This window comes from Musca autumnalis, unplaced genomic scaffold (genome assembly GCF_047663935.1).
Source record: "Musca autumnalis isolate F117 unplaced genomic scaffold, ASM4766393v1 scaffold_4, whole genome shotgun sequence".
NCBI lineage: Eukaryota > Metazoa > Arthropoda > Insecta > Diptera > Muscidae > Musca > Musca autumnalis.
In genome coordinates this window covers 193,073,055-193,095,426 of record NW_027411977.1, presented here as the reverse complement: position 1 = coordinate 193,095,426, position 22,372 = coordinate 193,073,055, and the positions used below count along the sequence as shown (strand labels likewise).

At 35.1% G+C, this 22,372-nt stretch overlaps 1 protein-coding gene across 10 annotated transcripts in view; it reads right to left on the bottom strand.

Moving 5' to 3' along the window:
* Positions 1 to 16,809, bottom strand: part of LOC141401433 (protein phosphatase 1 regulatory subunit 16A-like) — a 73,698-nt gene extending 56,889 nt beyond the window's left edge. For 3 of the 10 annotated variants that reach the window (XM_073981674.1, XM_073981677.1, XM_073981684.1), the window contains exon 1: positions 16,673 to 16,796. The gene's annotated coding sequence lies outside the window, so the exon portion shown is untranslated. Of the gene's footprint in view, positions 1 to 16,289; positions 16,325 to 16,473 lie in introns of all 10 variants that reach the window. The other 7 variants (XM_073981679.1, XM_073981687.1, XM_073981685.1 and 4 more) reach the window with 6 other exon arrangements.
* Between the last annotated feature and the right edge of the window lie 5,563 nt (positions 16,810 to 22,372).

Genomic DNA, 22,372 nt, shown 5'->3' with positions numbered 1-22,372 from the left:
ATGTGATACCCTATACCACTATCCCTGTGCACTAGCTTTCCGGGCTAGCTTTTGATAAATGATAACTTTTATTTAAATGTATACATTTATTAAGTAACTAGCTGACCCGGTCCGCGTTGCTGGCCCGTTGTTTGGGTTCTCCGTGTAAACTTTAGATATCTATCCAGCATTGATACAGCCATAATTAGGCATCCCTCTAGAAACTTCATAATTTAAATCAATCCCCCAAATTTAAGATATAAAATCTCTTTTATTACACCCTTCAGCATAAATTGACAGTTTAAAGCACTTTGTGACCCACATATAATGATCGGTGCACGTCAATTAACATTGCTATATATTGGATTGTTGGTCTCGGTTGGGGTCGTAATTATTACTGCAGAGAATTGTCAGTATAGGTCCACGTTTTGATATAGCTCCCATAGAACGGTACCGGCTGATTTTCGCTATTTTTGAGGATTTAACATCATTATCACACCGAAATTGCTAAAATTTGGTTTTAATGTAATTTAAAGAGGAGAGCATACATATTCGTATCGACCGAAAGACACGCATTTTTATTTGCGCTCGGTATGCAACAGTTATAGGTTCACGTTTTGATATAGCTCCCATAAAGCAGTACCTCCCGATTTTCGATAGTTTGGAGATATAGTCACTTTTGGTGGTCATAAACAGTCTTGCAGAGAATTTTCAGTATACGTCCTCGTTTTGATATAGCTCCCATAGAAGGGTGGTGCCTGATTTTCGCTATTTTTGGTGGATTTAACCTCTGGATAGTGACATCTCAAGTTATCGGGATTTTACTGTATTCCAAAATGTGTTTAGTGTTCAGCGTTTATAGCATTTTTTAGGCACGCAAAATTATGTATATTATCTGAAATAATAAATGTTTGAACATTTTGTGATGACCGCGATATTTCACTTCCGCGAAGACCATTCAGGGTCAAGACGGTAATTACAGCAAACAATCTGTAAACAATACGTTCAAAAATATCATGGACTTTCAAAAAATTGAAGGAGAACCTCCGGTCACTACACTTAGCCATATTAAAATAGCTCACGACCGCGCTATCCCACTTGTTCAAGCTAGTGTTCATATCATTTTTGTGTCACGCTTACTAAAATTATGTATATTAATTGAAATAATACATTTTTGAAAACTTTGTGATGACCGCGATCATTCAGGGAAAACAATCTGTAAACAATACGTTCAAAAATATCAAAGATTTCTGATTTTTTTAAAAACATTGTGGGGAGGACCACCGGTCACTATTCTTAGCTTACGACCGTTCTAATCAATTGAAATAATACATTTTTTTAAAATTTTGGGATGAACGCGATATTTCACTTCCGCAACGACCATTCAGGGTCAAGACAGTAATTACCTTAGCAATGCAAACAATTTGTAAACAATATATTAAAAAGTATCTTGAATTTCGCGGTTTTCTTAAACAATTTGTGGGGATGACCACCGGTCACTACACTTAGCGGGATAAAAAAAATAGATTACGACCTATTCTCAGACTTAAAAACTCCACATACAAAATTTCATAAGATTTCCCAATCGATTTTTCGGAATTTCTATATAGTGACATCTCATGTTATCGGGATTTTACTGTATTCCAAACTATGGCGTTGACCCACATATTGAAGCCAGTGTTATAGCGGTTTTGTAGTCACGCATACTAAAATTAGGTATATTATCTGAAATAATACATTTTTGAATAATTTGGGATGACCGCGATATATCACTTCCGCGACGACCATTCAAAAAAATATATAGCCTATTTTCACTACCGGTATTCCCAGTACATTATCTGAAATTTTCAAGAAAATCTATTCAGCCGTTTTCGAGTCTATTCGGAACATACAAACATACAAACAAACAAACATACTAACATACACACATTGCCTTTTATATATTAGATAAAGAAAACAATAACATGTTGAAATAATAATCTACATACATATATTTGTTCTAAAGCAATAAATGTAAAACAGTAACTAATGCAATACTATAAGTGCAAGAATTTTGTTCTCATGTGAAAATGTAACATTAAACTATGTTATAATCAATTTTATTAAGATAACATATGAAACATATTTGGGCGAAACGCGTCTTCTTGGGATAAAGTTATAAGATGTGCATTAGAAATTTTACCAATTTTCACACAAAAGTTTTGATCAATTTAACCCGCTAAATATTATCCGATCATACCGTTGACTTGCACGCTACTTCTTCATCTCAAACCAAAACTACGTTTAAAATTTCGCGCCGATCGGACTATTATTGCGACCTACAGAGCGGCTACAAAATCGAGCAAAAATTTTGTTTTTGGTCCATTTCATCCCTTTAACATTTCACGATCATCGCCAAAAACTAATCAGTTCTATTCTGGTCCAAACCCGACCTCCATACTAAATTTCGTGACAATCGGTCCATAATTGCGGCCTCTAGCTTGATTACAATTTTTAATGGACGGACAGACGGACGGACGGACACACATCGCTAAATCGCTTTATCTCGTCGAGATATGAAGTTTGGTATACCACATGAGGGGTCTACGACGAATATTTCGCGGCGTTACATGCATTTTTGGGAAAACAAACTTATTATACCCTTTTCCACATTGTGGTATAGGGTATAAAAACAACAACAAAAACAAGTCAAAAATGCGTTAAATTCGGTCGGATTGGCCTTTTTCTATCCTGCGCCATAAATGATATTGAAGCTTGATTTCAGCCATTTTGGTGGGATAATGTGGCTAAAATTTACAACTACCGTGAAATTTACTAAACGTGGACACACCTGTGCCGACCATTCTCTTAATACCAAATATAATGTGGCTAAACGCTTGAAAATTTCAAAATCTATATCAAAACGTGGATCTGCAACGACAAATTTGTGGCGAAACGTTTTCGAGCACCAACGAAAACTAAATACAAAATGTCAACCATTTTAATAAAATATTGAGACTAAACCCTTCAAAAAACCGAAATTCGGAGAGTTTTGTAGCCCGAGAGAAGAACAATTACGAATTTAGAGCATATCAGTGGGATAATGCGGCTAAAACCTTGAAGTTTTCTGACCACTATGAATCCTAAATGCCGAATTGTAACTAATTCGGTTTGAAAATATAGCTAAACACGTCAAAATACCCAAATTCGGGTCCATGCATTTTTCTTTAAAAATTGAGGACTGTTATTTTTTGTCCACACGCAGGTATCAAAACAGAGACCTGCAACGAAAATTTTCTGGGGGAGAGTTTTGTAGCCCCAGAGAAGAACTAGTACGAATTAGAGCATAGCAGTGGGATAATGCGGCTAAAAGCTTGAAGTTTTCTGACCACTATGAATCCTAAATGCCGAATTGTATCTAAATCGGTTTGTGACCACTGGGATCCTTAAATATCAAATAGCAAACAATTTGGCCAAAAAGTTTAGCGAAACCGAAAAATGGAACTATGTTGACAATTTAAACCTTAAAACTTGTTACGTTACAATTAGTCTTGTTGTATACTATGTTGAATTTGAAATACTCGTATTGAAAGTATTTTTTTTTTTTTTTTGCCTTATTAAGGCGAAGGTCATTTTTAGAGTGATATTTGAATTAATTCTCTTTTCGAGTTGAACTGTTTATGACCTAAGTGGTACATTGAAAAATTAGGAATCTACCGAAATCCCGTTCTAAGCGTTCAAAGATTCCGATGACAAATATTGATCTCAAGTCTTCTGATACAGCAGGACAAATATAAATAAGGGTGGAAAAAAACTGTCTTTGTATTTGTAATAAAGCATTGAAAAATATGATTACCAGCCAAGTCGGACTATAGGAAAGGTATGGATTTAAATAACTAACATTAAAATAAATAATTCGAATATACAATTTTCGAATTATTTGTGGTATAATTGTTAGTTTCCAAGCTTATACCCCGTTTATATATAACCGGATTTAACAAACCTACTGGGTTTTAAATGTCAATTCCATTGCTTATATTTCAAACAAATCTTTATAAAGAAGGTTAACCCTGCAAAAAGCTCTAATATAAACAGCATATTAGCCTTCGTCCACCCACCAAAATAACATTCTAATATGCCTGATGATCGGTCTAACCACCCGTGAAACGTAGCATAATGGTTGAACTACTCGAAATAATCATTGTAGACTCCACAAAGTATATATATTCTTGATCAGTTTGCAATTCTACATCGATATAGCCATGTCCGTCCGTCTGTCCGTCTGTGGAAATCACTCTAGCGTCCGAACGGATTGACGTAGGTTGATGAAATTTTGGGAAAATATGTTATATTTACGTAGGACTTTTGGTATTGAAAGCGGGCTATGTAGGTTCACGCTTTCGTATAGCCCCCATACAAAATGACGCGTGACGCGACGTCGTTTTAAGGAAATTTTAAGATATTTGGACCATTTTACCACCGAATTGGTTGTAATTTGGTACTTTGTGTCTCCAGAGGCCAAAAAATATTCCTACCAAAGTTGGGTTATATAGGTCCACGTTTTGGTATAGCCCCCACATAAGGCCCCTTATAAAGTACGCGTCATTTTAATATATTTTGAATGTATTAGACCCATTTGACCACAGAATTGGTTGTAATTTTGCATTTTGTGTCTTCAGAGGCCAGAAAACATTCCTACCAAAGTTGGGTTATATAGGTCCACGTTTTGGTATAGCCCCCACATAAGGCCCCTTATAAAGTACGCGTCATTTTAATATATTTTGAATGTATTAGACCCATTTGACCAAAGAATCGCTTGTAACTTTGTATTTTGTGTTTCCAGAGGCTAAGAAACATTTCTACCATAAAATGTTTATATAGGTCCACGTGTTGATATAGCCCCCATAATACAATATCTCCCGATTTTCGATATTTTGAACGTTTTAGCCTCATTATCACACCGATATGGCTGAAATTTGGTATTTAGTCTTCTTTAGGCGTATAAAACTTTCCCCCAGAAATTTGTAGGTATAGGTCCACGCCATCATATAGCCCCCATAGAACGATACCTTCCGAATTTCGAATTTTTGAAGGTAGTGGCCACATTAATCCACCGAAATGGCTGAAATTTGTGGTGGAGGGTATAAAAAGTTCGGCCCGACCGAACTTAACGCTTTTCTTACTTGTTTTTCTAGTAAGGTAGGTAGAATTGGGACCTTTAAAAATTGTTTTAACAAATTAACGTTGCGTTTGCACTACATAAGCTATTTTATTTTAACTCAGGCACTAAATTTTCTGAAAATGCAAATTTAGTGGACTAGAACTTTTGTGGAACAACATGGAACAATAATCTATTTCCACAGAAATTTATTGAAATTATATGGGAAAAAATGTTTGTTTTTTCCATACCGTTTCCAATATGAATTACAGCTTTTTTTACACAAATGGACATTTTTTAAGTATATGAGTTTTATACGAGTTATATAAGTTTTGTGTAAACCCAAGAAGTATTTTTTTAATTTTTGAAAAACTAATTTTTTTGTAATTTTTTTTTAAATTTGTGAAAAAAAATTTTTGAACAAAAAATTAGATTCACTTTGGCAGTTTTGTTGTGATGTGTGTTTACTTTTTATATTTAAAGTAAGCCCAGCTAAATAGCAGATTTGTTGTTTTCTAATTTTAAAAACAACATGTTTTTAAAGTGGGTATAGTTAAAATTGATTTACTTTAGGGAAGGGCAGAGAGTACTAGTTTCATCCAACGCCACTTGGAGTCATCAGTTCTCTTAGTTCTTTGCATTGAAGCAAAGAACTCTTCCCCAATTTTATGGCGACTCGAGCTCAAGAATAAATGTGACCGACGAATTCAATTAAATGCGAATTCAACAGAAACATCCAAAAACTATCGTAGCCGCATATGCAAACCAAATTAACAACTGCCACTGTTATGCGTCTCCACAATGCAGAGAATCGTCATAACTATGTTGATAGTTTGTCGAAAATAACAACAAACAAATCGTCCACCGTGATATGTGTCTATTTTAGATTCACTTTGGCAAATTTGTTGTGATGTGTGTTTACTTTTTATACCCTACACCACTATGTGGGGAAGGTATTATAAGTTGGTTTTGGCCAAAAAGTGTGTAACGCATCGAAATAATGGTCGTAGACGAGCTGAGTCTATCTGGCTATGTGCGTCCGTCCGAGCGTCTGTCCATCTAAACCTTGTAATCACGCTACAGGTCGCAATTTTGATCGGATCGTCACGAATTTGGGGATGGGGTATACCTGACAATGAAAGTAGAAAATATCACCTTTCTAATGATGTAAAGTAGGAAGATATCACAATAGTCGCAAATAAAACCCAAATTTTCATTTTTGCGATTTTAATTATAATGACGAATATCACAGTTTTGGTTTGGGACTTTCCAAAAGCAAAGCTTGGCAATGAAAGTAGAAGATTCCGTCTTTACAATGATGCAAACTAGGTCGGCGTAGATGACCAAATAACGGAGATATCGCAATAGTCGGTAATACATCCCATTTATCAATTTTTTTTTAAATCACGCTACAGGTCGCAATTTTGATCGGATCGTCACGAACATTTTCTAACAGAACATATTGATGTTGGTGATATCGATAGTATTTAATTATTTTGGTTCAGTTCGCCTTAAGTCATTTGGTATAAAAGCCAGATAGGTGAAAACTTTCGTATATCCCTAAAATAAATGTTTTCAAGTGAAAAGATTATGCTCTGAGATAGTGGTGTAGGGTATCACATAGTCGGCCCCGTACCGACTATAGCCTTTTCTCACTTGTTATTTTTAAAGTTAGCCCAGCTGAAAATAAATTTGAAGAAAAGTAGTAAAAAGACTCAAAAGTTTACTTTTCACCTTGGGTTTCTCTGCTACTAACAGACCGAATTTGACCGCTTATAAATTATCTGAAAACTGATTGTGTTATCTGTTTAACAAAAAATAATTATGAAAATAGCTCTATCCGTTCAAAAGTTACAGAATTTTGACCAGGAAAAAACGATGCTGAACCACTATGCCGAGGCTATATGAAGTCGTGGAGCAATAAAGAAAAATGTCATTTGGTATCTTTTATAAATAAAAAATTCAGCAGTTTCGGTGGGACATTGAGGCCACAATCTTCAAAATAAATACCGAAAATCAAGAGATACTGTTCTATGGGCATATATGAAGATTTCAGGTGGATAGTTTTATACCACCGACGAAGACTAAATACCAAATTTTAGCCATTTCGTTGGGAGAATGAGGTCACTACCTTCAAAATACCGAAAATCGGGAGGTAAAGTTCTATGGGAGCAATACGAAAACGTTGATCTATATCGACAAACTTCAGGTGGAAAGTTTTACGCCCCCAACGAAGACTAAATACCAAATTTCAGCTATTTCAGTGTTATAATGAGGCTAAAACCTTCAAAATACCAAAAATCGGAAGGTATCGTTCTATGGTGGGTATATAAAGGCTTGGTCTTATACCGACAACTTCCATGTGGAACGATTTATAGCCTCAACGAAGAAAATCGAGAGGTATCGTACTATGGGGGCAATATCAAAACGTGGACCGATGTAGCCCATTTTCAATACCAATCATCCTAGGAATAATAAAAACTTCTGTACTAAATTCCGTACTATCTTAAAAATTGCGAGCTGTATCTTGATTTCAACAGACGGACGGACATAGTTATATCGCCTTAGAATTTTATGCTAATCAAGAATATATATACTTTATAGGGTCTCCGACGAATATTTCGATGTGTTACAAATTTAAGTATACCCTTCATATTATGTTGGATGGTATAAACAAGTAAAAAAGCGTTAAGTTCGGCCGGGCCGAACTTTTCATACCCTCCACCATAAAATATTCTGAACTAAAATGGAATAATTAGTTTTCATTCCTGTCCCCAACTTTAAGTGGGTACGTTAAAATGTCAGATAATGTACATAAAATGCTTCATTCGGGAGGCCCTTTTTTATGGTGTCTATATCTAACTATGTATGTTGACAATTTTTGGTGGGCCAGAAATTGGGAGGTACCGTTATATAGGGGTTACCTATGTTGACAGTTTTTGATGGGAGCCTTTAATGTCAAATAACTCCTTATTTGGTTAAAAATTGTAGCTAGAATCCTCAAAATACCGAAAATCGGTACATAACGTGGGAACTTCAAATGTCATTAACAGCCAGCTTCGGAGGTATATGGGCTATACGAAAATATGAACCTAAATGAACAATTTGTGTTGCAGAATTTTTGTTGGCTTTTAAATTTCCAATTACAGAAAGTTCTCCAAAAAATAAAGCTAAGGTACGGAAAATCGGGAGGTTTGTTTTGGGGCTATACCAAAACATGGACCTACGTTCGGTTAAACATTTTAAGTAAAATCCTCAAAGTACCGAAAATCGGGAAGTATCGATATATTGGGGCTATGTTGAAAATTTTTGATGCAGATGTGTGGTGACCACTACAACCTTCAAATGTCAAATTACAGTTAGTTCGGTTAAAAATTGTAGCTAAAATTTGCCAAATTACTGAAAATAGGGAGGTACCGTTATATGGGAGCTATATCCGAACATGGACCTATGTTGACAATTTTTAAAGGAGAGGTGTTGTGACCACTAAGAACTTTAAATGTCAAATTACTGCTAGTTCGGTTAAATATTGTAGCTAAAATCATCAAATTACTGAAAATCGGGAGGTACTTTTATATGGGGGCTTTATCAATACATCTACCTTTCTTGACAATTTTTGGTGGAGAGGTGTGGTGACCACTAAAAATTTCAAATGTCAAATGTTCAAATTAAAGATAATTCGGTTAAAACTTCTCAAAATACAGAAAATCGGGAGGTACCGTTATATGGGACTATACCAAAACATGAACCTATATTCATAATTTTTTCGAATATAAGTTTTTTGGTCACTAAGAACCCTAAATATCAAGTTATAGCTAAGTTACTGGCATTGACATCATGGGTCGATCGGTAAAGGAAGTAACTGACACCTTTACAAAAGTCGAATCTGCTAAATTTGGTCTGGCTGTAAACGGCGAAAAAACCAAGTTGATGGTATCGATGCGTAATATTACCACAAACCCCGCACCATTTGTGAATGTTGGTACCTACAATTTTGAGGTATTAAAGGACTTTGTCTACCTCGGCACCGCCATAAACACAACAAATAACATCAGTTGTGAAATACGAAGAGGAATAGTGTTGGCTAACAGATGCTACTTTGGGCTGAGTAAGCAGTTTAGGAATAAAGCCATCTCTCGTCAAACAAAAGTAACACTTTACAAAACACTGATACTACCCGTGCTAATGTATGGTTCCGAAGCATGGGTACTTGCTCAAGCAGATAAGGCAGTGCTTGGTGTGTTCGAGAGAAAAATTCTTCGAAAGATCTACGGGCCAATCTGTGTTGACGGCGAATATCGGCGTCGCACTGTGGTTCCGCCCGTGGACAAAAATCGAAAAATGTATGGCGTGAAATTTGTTTGTAATTGAAATAAATATTCTCTAAACACATTAAATTGTTAATATCCAGTATTATTTTTCCCAATTTACAGCGGTAATATGCCAAGTTAGGTCGAAGAAGTTGAGATTTGTATGTGGTGCCTTAAAAACGTAAAATAGATCTGCAAAGCATTCAAAGCTTATAAGTGAAATTATAAAAAATTGGAGAGGTAAATGTACAATTTTCAAAATCACACTTATATTTGATGGCATTGACAATATTTTTACGAAGAAACAAATTCATAATTCGTTTTCTAACTTCCTTAGAAATAAATTCTTTGTAAATCACTTTTTGTGCTATTTTTAATATCATTACTATAAATTTTTGTTGAGTTTTACTAATGAAGGCCCCGTAAGGGCAAGCCCGTATTTTTTTTAAATACAGGGGAAAGTCTCTAGTTTACGGTGAAAAGAAATCCAGCTGCCCCTACCTGCCACCCTGTATGTTATTTCCATTATAAAGCGCACGCCCCGCCTGTAAAAGCACGCACCTCTATATGTAAAAATGGAATGTACGAGTACGAACATTGTTCTCAGCAAACAACAAAATTCGAAATTAATGGATTTAGTTTACTTCACATCATATGTTTATTTTTTATACATATAACTGAAAATAAAAGTTTAGCACCTCGGTAAGAGACATTTTTATACCCCATACCACAATGTGGAAAAGGGTATTATAAGTTTGTTTTGGTAAAAATTCATGTAACACCGCGAAATATTCGTCGGAGACCCCCAATGTGGTATACCATTCTTCATATATCGACGAGATAAACCGATTTTGAGATGTGTGTCCGTCCGTCAGTCCGTCCGTCTGTCCACGCTCCAGGCCGCAATTATGGACCGATCGTCACGAAATTTTGTATGGAGGTCGGGTTCAGATCAGAATAGATCCCTATTCTTATTGGTGATGATCGTGAAATTTTTAGCGGGTGAAATGGACCAAAAACATAATATTTATCCAATTTTGTAGCGGCTCTGTAGGTCTCAATAATAGTCCGATAAACGCGTAATTTTAAATAAGGTAAGAGTATATCACAAAGGAGAATCTTGCAATTTGAGATGGCGATCGGATAATATTTAGAGGGTTAAATGGACCAAAACTTTTGTGTGAAAATTGTGGAAAATTTTAATATACAGCTTATATCTTAATTCCTGGAAGTGACATTCCGGACAAGTGAGATATACTTGAAAGTGGAACGCTTGACCTTTCAATTGATGCCAATTATGTTGGTGTGCATGATCAGATAACAGAGTTACAGCCTAATACATTCCGTTATTTGTTTGTAGTGTAATAATAAACTCGCTAGAAGTCGCAATTATACATCAATAGTCACGAAATTTTGCACCCGGTAAGAGTATAGGTCGAAAAAGATGCCTACAATTTTGAATGATGATCTGATATTCTTTAGCGGGTGAAACGGACCATTACTTTTGTATGAAAAATATACAAATTTTATTTTTGGTCGATATTTTAATTCCTTGAGGACATATATATTTCGCAAAGTAACCTACATATGGAAAAAAACTACTGACCTTTCCTCTGATGTAAATTGCAATAAAGTGTTTGCTAGATAACGGGCCTACTGCCTAATATATATTGGGTTCTGTGTAGAGAACCACATTTTTATACCATGCTACATATCGATACCTCCAAATAATAGTATGCTAAGTCTAAAAAGTGAGTTTTGCAGGAGAAGCTCTCAAAGTTTGGAAAATTTTTTGACCTTCAGTACTATGTTAAGTAAATATTTGTTAATAACTTCTGTTCGGATTGTCCGATCATTACCAAAATTAGACAGAATTTAAGTTAAAGGACGTTCGACACCACCAAATAATAGTTTGCTAATTCTGAAAAGCGAGTTTTGCAGGACAAGCTCTAAAAGTTTGGAAATTTCTTTGACCTTCAGTACTATGCTAAGTAAATATTTGTTAATAACTTTTGTTCGGATTGTCCGATCATTACCAAAATTTGACAGAATTTAAGTTAAAGGACGTTAAATATAAAAATGTAAAGAACTTGAAAACATGCTAAGTCGACTTAGCATACTATTATTTGGAGGCGTCGATATTGTCTCTCCAATAGTTTATGTAACATCACGAAATATTCGTCCTAGACCCCTTATTTGGTATGCCAAAATTCATATCTCGACGAGATAAAGCGATTTAGCGGTGTGTGTCCGTCCATTAAAAATTGTAAACAAGCTTAAGGCCGCAATTATGGACCGATTGTAACGAATTTTTTAAGGAGATTGTGTTCGGGCCAGAATAGAAATGATTAGGTTTTGGTGATGAAATGGACCAAAAACAAAATTTTAACCATTTTTGTAGTGGCTCTGTAGGTCAAAATAATAACCCGCAAAATTTTAAACAAAGTTTGAGTTTATGATGAAGAAGAAGCGTACAAACCAACGTGAAGATCAGATAATACTTAGCGGGTTAAATGGACTGAAACTTTTGTGTGAAATTTGTAAAAATTTCAATAACGTAGCGGTTAAACAACGGAAGCAGTAGTACTACATAAGTGGGTTTCATTACATTTTAGTTTGTGTGAACTAAATTTTCCTTTCCTGCTACAAAAATGTCTTTGTCATGCTAGATAACTTTTTGGTTTTGGTCATAAGTATTATACATTACATCTCTGATATTTGATAATTAAATTTTCACAATCATTGAAAAGAAGTTCCGTGGAGAGCGATTGTCCAGGGATAGTGGTATAGGGTATCCCATGGTCGGCTCCGTCCGACTATAGACTTTTCTTACTTGTTTTGATATGAATATTTTTCTTTAATCGACAAAACGACTAAAACTTGGATGTACCATTATAGAGAGGGGGACTATAACAAAGTGTGGATCTATATCGAACATTTTTTGCAAGGAGGTATTTTGTTCACTAAGAAGTGAAAATACAGAATTACAACCAAATCGGTTCGAAAATTTGGCTTAAATAGTTCAAAATGCCGAAAATCGGATGGTACCTTTATATGGGGTCTATAGCTAAACGTGGATCTATATTGAACATTTTTTGCAAGGAGATAGTTGGTCCATTGTAAAGTCAAAATGCAAAATTATTTTTGCTTAAATCGGTAAAACTAGTCAGTGGTCTATGAAAATATCGCATACAAAATTATAAGGCTATTCAATAAAAATTTCGAGTTATAGCAAAATCGGGGAAAGATATATATGGCGGCTATATACAAATCTAAACCGATTTTTGTTAGAATCGGTAAAACTAATTAGCGGTCTAAGAAAATATCGCATATTAAATTTGAAGGCCATTCAATAAAAATTCACCGAGTTACAGCAAAATCGGAAAATGATATATATGGGGGCTATATCCAAATCTGAACCGATATGGACAAAAGTTGGAATTTTTCATTCCTATGCCGTCAAAAGTAATTGTACAAAAATTCATCAATCTAGATCAACTCTCTCTATTTTTGTCCACGTTTACAAAGAAGCGGCACCACTGTGCGTCGTATGAAAAACGAGCTGTACCAACTATACAATGACATCAATGTAGTTGAACAAATCGAGATACAACGATTGCGATGGCTAGGCCATGTTATAAGAATGAGTGATGATGAACCCGCTAAAAAGGCGTATAAATACGGTCAGCTAAGTAAGTAAGTAAGTAGCTAAGAACTCACTAAGAACCCTAAATATCAAATTATAGCTAATTCCGTCTAGAAATGTGACTTAAAACGCCAAAATACCGTAAATCGGGGTGTACCGTTATATGGGGGCTATACCAAAACGTGGACCGATTTCCACGACTTTTGTTATATAAGTTTATCGACACTTAAGAACCCTAAATGTCAAATTATAGCTACATCGGTCGGAAAATGTAGCTAAAAAGGTCAAAATACCGTAAATCGGGGGGTACCGTTATATGGGGGCTATACCAAAACGTAGACCTATGTCCACAACTTTTGTTATATAAGTTTATTGACACTTAATAGCCCTAAATGTCAAATTATAGCTAAATCGGTCTGAAAATGTAGCTAAAAACGTCAAAATACCGTAAATCGGGGGGTACCGTTATATGGGGGCTATACCAAAACGTGGACCGATTTCCACAACTTTTGTTATATACGTTTATTGACACTTAAGAACGCTAAATGTCAAATTATATCTAAATCGGTCTGAAAATGTAGCTAAAAACGGCAAAATACCGTAAATCGGGGGGTACCGTTATATGGGGGCTATACCAAAACGTGGACCGATATAGCCCATCATCGAACTTGACCTGCCTGCAAACAAAATACGCATTTTCCCAAAATTGCAACGTTCTATCTCCATTTTTGTGGATGCTAGAGTGATTACCACAGACGGACGGACGGACACAGATCGACTCAGAATTTTACCCTGATCAAGAATATATATACTTTATAGGGTCGCAAATGAGTATTTCAATGCGTTACAAATGGAAAAACAAACTTAATATACCCTCCATACTATGGTGGAGGGTATAAAAGATTTTTATATAAGCTTTATTATAGGGCCCAAATTACCTGTAATCAATAAATTAATTATTATTTAAGATATTTGCCCTGTTAAAAATTATTTTTATGACAGTAAAGGAATAATATTATGTAGTTTCAAGAATATTGGTTGATATTTTAACGTTTTGGTAAGTAATTATACTATAATTATTGGCCCCATAGTTTCAACTTTCGTAATTAATATATCCATGTCACTTAACATCAGATTCGAAATTTGTTTTCTTTTTCACTATTTTATGATCTTTACTTTGTGTTATCCCTTTCCGACCTATAGCCTATCCTAGTGACCGATTTATCTGATTTTTTGAATTTTGTCGTTTCTGTATACACAAAACATTTTAAGTAAATAAGTTTCGTCACTAAGACCCTTAATCCTTATTTTTCAGGATACACACAATTGTTGCAGTCCGGTTTAATTTTAAAATAAAAAAATCTATTTCTTTGAAACAATATTATTTATTTGTATTTTTCATTGTAATACTTAAAGAAACAGATTTGTTTTTTACTTAAACATAAATATAATTTACTATATGAGTAATAAGTTCACGTTCCACCCTACACGTCGGCAGCATCTTGCTGACGGCAAATCATGTTCAAGGGGTCAGAGTTTGACGGATAGTTAAATCTTTTGTTTTTACGTGGCTGTTCGGATGAACGTTAGTTTGGGCAACATTCTTCTTCATCCTCACCCTCAGATTTATACTCAATATTTCTTATTTATCTATAGGTGTTAGTTGTTTAGTAACGCCAATCTAAACCTTAGTAAAGTCATGGGTATCTTTCCAAAGTTGGGTGTTCATTTTGCAACTATCACGATATTGCATCCATGCACTGTATCAAGCAAGGACAATGAAATTGATGAATACTTTTAAAGTACATTTTTGGGTTTTAAAAGCTGACCCGTATGATTCCCTTAATTGATAGCAAATATCAATGTCACCCATACAGTTTTTGTATTCCTTCTCGATTCTGTACCGTAGAACTTCAACATACATTTTCTCTTTTTTCCCAGCGCTTCTTCTTTCGGCGGCTCACGTGTTTACAGTCCTACGCTGAATATGCAAGAACTACGGACTTGAATCCTTCCACTGAACAACGACAATATTTTATTCACTATGACAGAATTTTTCACATCACCCCTCTGTATGTGCTCTTCATTCGTATACATTTTTATTATGTTCTTCTTCATTGTACAAGTAGAAAAGATTTCACAATTCAACTGATCTTGTAGTAGTGGTATTGTCGTGAAATAAGGGAGTTTCAGGAAGTGTTTAAAAATGAACAACGAAAAACAAAGCCTGATCCTAAGATTAAATTCATATTTGAAACTGTTGAAGTTTAGCCCTGTAAAATTTTAAAATCAAGGACGAGCCCCTCAGTAGTTGTTAAAACTTCGTTTTTTTAATTCTACTCCTCTAGGCTTATATGGAAGGCTTTATATAACGGGGCACCGACCAGTAACTGGTATCATTTGCTCATCTATTAAGTAATTAGCATTACATTTTCGTAGAATATCTCTACAAGTAGGTCCCACACGCTCAAGTAATAGATTTATTTCCAAACTACATTTGATTGTCTTCTCAGCCGCACAAATTTTCCAACTGAGTCTCAAATTGACTGTTTCACAGAAATATCACGACTATTGCCAGTTGACTTCAGAGCTCAGATTTACTCGCGTGTGAAAATTTGGGAGGAGTCTGTAAGTTTTTTTGGGTGCAATTTTTTTGGTGGACGTGGGGCAAGTTTATTTGAGGATGGGGTAATTTTTTGTTTGGGTGGGGAAAGAGGGCAATTTGCCCCCCTCAACTTGCTCGGATTCAAGAAGAGTTTCACTCGCGAGTGGAATTCGAGCGAATTAGGGCGAGTATTCGGCGCTCTGGTTGACTTACATTTCCTATTGTCTCTGGTAGAACATTCGACTCTTCTTTATTGACGCTTTCCTGGTCCGATAAATCGTTTGCAGCTATGGGTAAATCCCAAGTTGCATCTACGCACTTATCATCACCGCTAAAGTGTCCCAAACCTTAATCTAAAAACTGATCTAAGATTCCGTCTTCTGTTAATCTTCTTGAGAACAAGAACAAAAAAGTAAAAATATTTTTATAATCTAGTCCGAACGCGCACAATTGTGGTACCTTAAATAGTTTTGACGTAAAAATGTAAAAAATCACAAAAAATTTCGAAGTTAACACTTTACACACGATATTTACTATTTATTTTTACTGACGATAATTATTTGATACAGAATTCTCAAATTTAAATAATTTGTAATTAATATCCAAACTTACCCTTTCGACTGATATTTGCAACTTCAAAAAGTACACTACTTGAACAACGAAATTAATATGAAAAGACAAAATTTAATGACGGATCTTTTAAAGACTAATGAAAAAAAGGGCATACACTATGTTTTTATGCCGATCTCATCACATAATGTCAAATATTGATGAAATTATACTGATTTAATCTTACCCGCGCAATTGTGCGTATACGGTCTGAAAGGGTTATGGCACTTTCTGAATTGTTCTTTCTTGCTATGTCTTTATAATTTGTTTAGATTTTAAACGTTTTACAATACTCATTGTTTCATCAGTTTTATTACACTAATTTAGTGTTACGTTTGTCAGTTGCATGTTTGTCGCTTCACAGCTATCTCGGGGCTTGTTCTTACCGCTGTTTCTGTCAATTAACAAAATAATAAAAATCGTTTTTCGTGTTGATTTTACGCACTTTTATTTTTTTATTTACGTTCCGGCGCTATGTGCCTTGCCACTATGAATGAAAAGTAAAGAGTGGCTGATAATCAATAATGATAAAGTTAATTTACTTCAGTTTGTTAATTGTTTAGTCGGCAGCACATGTGTTATTTTGCTGCTTGCAATTCTTGAGTACGTTCACTGTGACGTGGTGTTATCTCGTCGATATTCACCGTCACTGCATAGTGGGCCGTAGATGTTTTGAAGAATTTTTCTCTCAAACGCAGCAAGCACTGCTTGATCTACTTCGCAACCATACATTTGCACTGTAAATTGTAATTTAGCTTAGTAGCCGTCTTAGTAGCCGTCGAAATTTTCAAAGGTATTACTTTATTTACTGATCGACCCATAATGTCAGTGTCGTTTTCGTCATAAGCAAGTAACATGTGTTTTTTTGTGTAAATTGTTTCATTTCTGTTAACGTTTGCATCTCGTATAACATTTTCTAGCAGAATGTTGCAGAGGTCACACGAAAAGCTGCCTCCTTGTCTGAAACCTCTTTTGGAACGAAACTGCTCAGCTTGGAATACTTTTAAACGTATAGGACCGCAGAAGGCTGTTTTATAATCGACTAACAGGTGGTAAGTGTCTGCATCTCTCGGGTCCATTCCAGGATTTGCCACTAGGTAAATGTCTGGTCAATTGTAGATTTGTCTGGTCTAAAGCCGCATTGATATGGTCTAATTTTTTATTGACCTTTTGCGGTTCATACAATATCCCAGACACTACCTTATATGCAATAGGGAGAAGACTTATGCCTTTCTAGTTTGGGCACACAGGAGATAAACTTTTTTTTTTTGTAGATGGGTCAAGGATACTCAGATTCCAATTATCGGGTACGCGTTCTTCCTGCCAGATGGTGCTAACTTGCTGGTGCATACACCCTATAAACATATCGCCTCCGATCTTCAACAGGTCAACATCGGCTCCTATGGTGGCCTTGTTCTTCTTCAACCGGTTCACTGCTGTCTTCACCGCATCTAGGCCAGGCGGGATTCTGGGATTAGCTCTGCGGTATATTCGTAGTCTACGCCAGTTTTGGATACCAACAACCTCGTAGATTACCTTGCTCGACTCTACAGGAGAAAGTGTCTGTACTTAAACCATCAGGTTGATGTTTAATTCCTTGGTTCGTATTACATCCAGTTAAAATATGGACTACTAGCAAAATGCCCGCTACTTCGTATGCGGAAAGGATATAAAAAAAGAAATAAACAATATATAATATGGAAATGACAAACACTGAAAATTTGGTCGCACTAATACCAATTTTAATAAATATTTATTTTTATCTTAGTACTGTACGTACCCCTTAAGTTCGATTTTCACCCTTACACATTAACAGCGAGATCAACGTTGCACACCAATACACACCCTAACTCCAAAAAATAAAAATTCGAGCACTGTCCCTACACCCAAAAACAAATTGAGTACCATTAAGTAATTTTCGTATACTTATGGTACGTATTTCGACGACATATGTCAGCCATACACGGACATTAATACAAAATAATTACAGTAAATTCCATAATAATTACAGTAATTCCATATCTCAAGATTCCAGCTGTTTCCGTTCGTCCAATTCCAAATTGTACCAAACTTAGTATCAAGTCGAACTCTTCGTACTCATAAGTAAGATTTTCCAAAACTACTTCAATCCTTCACTTTAGTAGTAATCAGGATTCAAACTCTATCCGTTAAACCAAATTAAAATTGTACTAAATTTAGAACAATATAGAATTTTCGTACCAATTTTCAAAACTTCCTCAACGCAACAGGGCTGCAATAACCGTACTTTCAAATTGCAGGATTCCACCGCTATCCGTTCACCTACATACAAATTGTACTAAATTTAGTACCATTTAGTGCTTTTCGTAACCATAAGTTTGCTTTTTCAAAACAACCTGAACCCTACTCTTCGACTACACTCCTACAGTAATCTTAATTCCTAATTCCAACACTATCCGTTTACTAAAATTCAAATTGTACCAAATTTAGTGCTTTCTGTACCCATAAGTACGAATTTCCAAAACTACCTCAATTCTACTGTCCGGCAGTAATCTTAGTTCCAAATTTCAGAATTCCAGCTCTATCCGTTCATCCAAATCCAAATTGTACCAAATTTAGTACCATTTAGTACTTTTCGTACCCAAAGGTACGAATTTCCAAAACTATCTCAATCCTACACCCCTACAGTAATCTTAATTCAAAACTTTACCCAAATCCAAATTTAGTACTGCTCGTAATCATAAATACGAACTTCCAAAACCATTTCCTTATTTCAACGCCATTTCCCAACCTTGATTCCCATACCAAATTTGAAGATTCTAGCTTTATCCATTGAAAATATGCAATTGGTACCAAATTTAGAAACTTTTAGTACTTTTCGTACACTTACAGGTCGAGTTTCTAAATACCCTTTGGTACATCTTCCTAACTCTCCATCAATGACCACTCGTTCAAAATTTCAGAATTCTAGCTCTTCGCGTTTGCCTAATACAATGGATTCCATATTTAGTACACTTTAGCACTTTTCGTACCTTTCTACGATGAATTTCCAAAAACCCCTTTACTTTGTGTAACAAATTGTACCAAATTCTGTACAATTCGATTTTCCAAAACAACCTTAATCCTTCACTTCACTTCCACTTAGTACTTTTCGTACCTTTACTACCTCAGTCCTACACTCCAATAGTAAACCTAATTTCAAATTTCAGGACTCAAACACTATCCGTCACCCAAGTCCAAATTCTACCTCTATAGCCTACCGCGAACGGGTTGCAAATTCTAACTCTTTCCGTTTACTAAAATTCATACTTTAAATTAAAATAAATAAAATTAAAATACTTAAAATTCAGGATTCCAGTTCTATCCGTTCACCCAAATCCAAATTGCAATAAATTTAGTACCATACACATAAATACGAATTTCCAAAATTTCACCAATCCTATGCTCCAACAGTAATCTCAATTTCAAATTTCAGGTTTCCAGCTCTGTCCGTTCACCGGAATCCCTATTGTACCAAATTTAGTACTTTTCGAACACATAAGTACGAATTTCCAAAACCACCCTCATATCTCAGTCCTACACTTCACAGTAATCTTAATTCCAAATTTCAGGTTTCCAGCTACATATATACGTTCACCCAAATCCAAAATGTACTAAATTTAGTACCATTTAGTACTTTTCGTACCCATAAGTACAAATTTTCAAAACTACCTCAATTCTACACCCCACCAGTAATCTCAATTCCAAATTTCGAGATTCCAACTATATCCGTTCACCCAAATCCCCATTGTCCCAAATTTAGTACCATTTAGTACTTTTCATTCACATAAGTAAGAATTTCCAAAACTTCCCCAGTCCTACACTCCAACAGTAATATCAATTCCAAATTTCAGGAATCCAGCTCTATCCGTTCACCCAAGTCCAAATTGTACTAAATTTAGTACCATTTAGTACTTTTCGTACACTCAAGTTTCCAAAAACCCTTTGGTGCATCTTTCTTACTCTTCATCAGTGATCCTCAGTCCAAATTTGAGGAATCAAGCTCTATCCGTTCACCCAAATCGAAACTGTACCAAATTTAGTGCTATTTAGTAATTTTCGTACCCTATGTACGAATTTCCAAAACTTCCACAATACTAAACTCCACCAGTAATCTCAGTTCCAAATTTAGAGATTCCAGCGCTATCCGTTCACTCAAATCCCCATTATACAAAATATAGTTCCATTTAGTACTTTCCGTACACATAAGTACTAATTTCCAAAACCACCCTCATATCTCAATCCTACACTTCAACAGTAATATTAATTCCAAATTTCAGGTTTCCAGCTCTATCCGTTCATTCAAATCCAAATTGTACTAAATTTAGTACCATTTAGTACTTTCCGTACCCATAAGTACGAATTTTCAAAACTACCTCAATCCTACACCCCACCAGTAATCTCAATTCCAAATTTCGAGATTCCAGCTATTATCCGTTCACCCAAATCCCCATTGTATCAAATTTAGTACCATTTAGTACTTTTCATACACATAAGTACGAATTTCCAAAAGTTGTTCAATCCTACACTCCAACAGTAATCTCAATTCCAAATATCAGGATTCCAGCTCTATCCGTTCACCCAAATTCCTATTGTACCAAATTTAGTACTATTTAGTACTTTTCGTACACATAAGCATGAATTTCCAAAACTACCCTCATATCTCAATCCTACACTACAACAGTAACCTTAATTCCAAATTTCAGGTTTCCAGCTCTTTACGTTCACCCAAATCTAAATTGTACTAAATTTAGTACCATTTAGTACTTTTCGTACACATGATTGGTAATTTTGCAAACCATTTCCTTTTAGAAGCACCACTTCCCAACCTTGATTTCCATACCAAATTCCTATATTCTTATATTCCTGGGGCCTATTATTGATTTCATTAATTATTTAGCGATTTCTTCAAATTACAGATTTTGAAATTTAATAGTTATAACTGTACATCTCCATGTACGATAAAATTCTTAATTGCAAATAAATCGTGGTAATATGCACAATTTTATTGCACTTTCATTGATTTGCAAACATTCAGTTATTACCAAAAAGTGAGGTCCATACAGTTTTTAGTTGTTGTTATTTCTGGCCGATTTCTGAATTTATTCCCCTAATGTTGTCTTCAACAGCAACTCATTTGTTCAACAAACCCAACATCATTTATTGAAAGAATTTTTGTTTTAATTTTAAATTGAAAATCAAAATTTTTACAAATGCATCGTTTGTAATCATCTTTTCTAACTGTATTTTAACGAAGGAAAATCTTTTGTGCGACACCTGTTATGTGAAAACTAAATCAGGATCGGTTTGTATTTTTCGCGTAATTGATGTTTATATCATTATCACCAACTGCGACATCTGTTGCAATGGAAGATAACAAATGTCTTGCCTTTCTATTATTAAGTGGTTTACGATAAAATAAGTGCGCCTAGAAGTAAACTACAAAATTTGAAATTATGTGTGATCGTTTACGGTATCATGAAGTTATAGCATTGTTAATTTGACACATGTCTTGCAGAGGGCCAACAAAGTGAATAAGTACGTAATGATAATGAAAAATAAGGATTTTTGTTGTTGTTATTTTTTGTGGTTCCAGGACGAATTTTCTAAAACCCGGCCTTATCTCGCACATTTGAATCAACAGTGACCCACTGGTAAAATTTCAAGCTCCTAGCTTTAGCCGTTTTGGCTGGGCGTTGATGATGAGTCAGTCAGTCAGTCAATCACTTATCACCAAGCTCATTTATATATATAAAAAGATATCGGCCCACACCTTCGAGTACTTCCCACACCAACTGTAATAGATAGTAACCAAGATAGCTCTTGAATGGTACCAATCGTAATAGTTCTTTCTTTGCAAATCGTAATAGATCTTTTAAATTTACATCAAATTGAATGATATTGGTCTACAGCTTTCGGTGCCCTCTTAAAAGTTTATACTTTGGATTTTAGGTATTTTAAAGATAATTTTTATACCCTACACCACTATGTGGTAAGGGGTATTATGTGTTAGTGCATTTGTATGTAACATACAAAAGGAAGCGAGATAGACCCATAGTTCCTTCTAG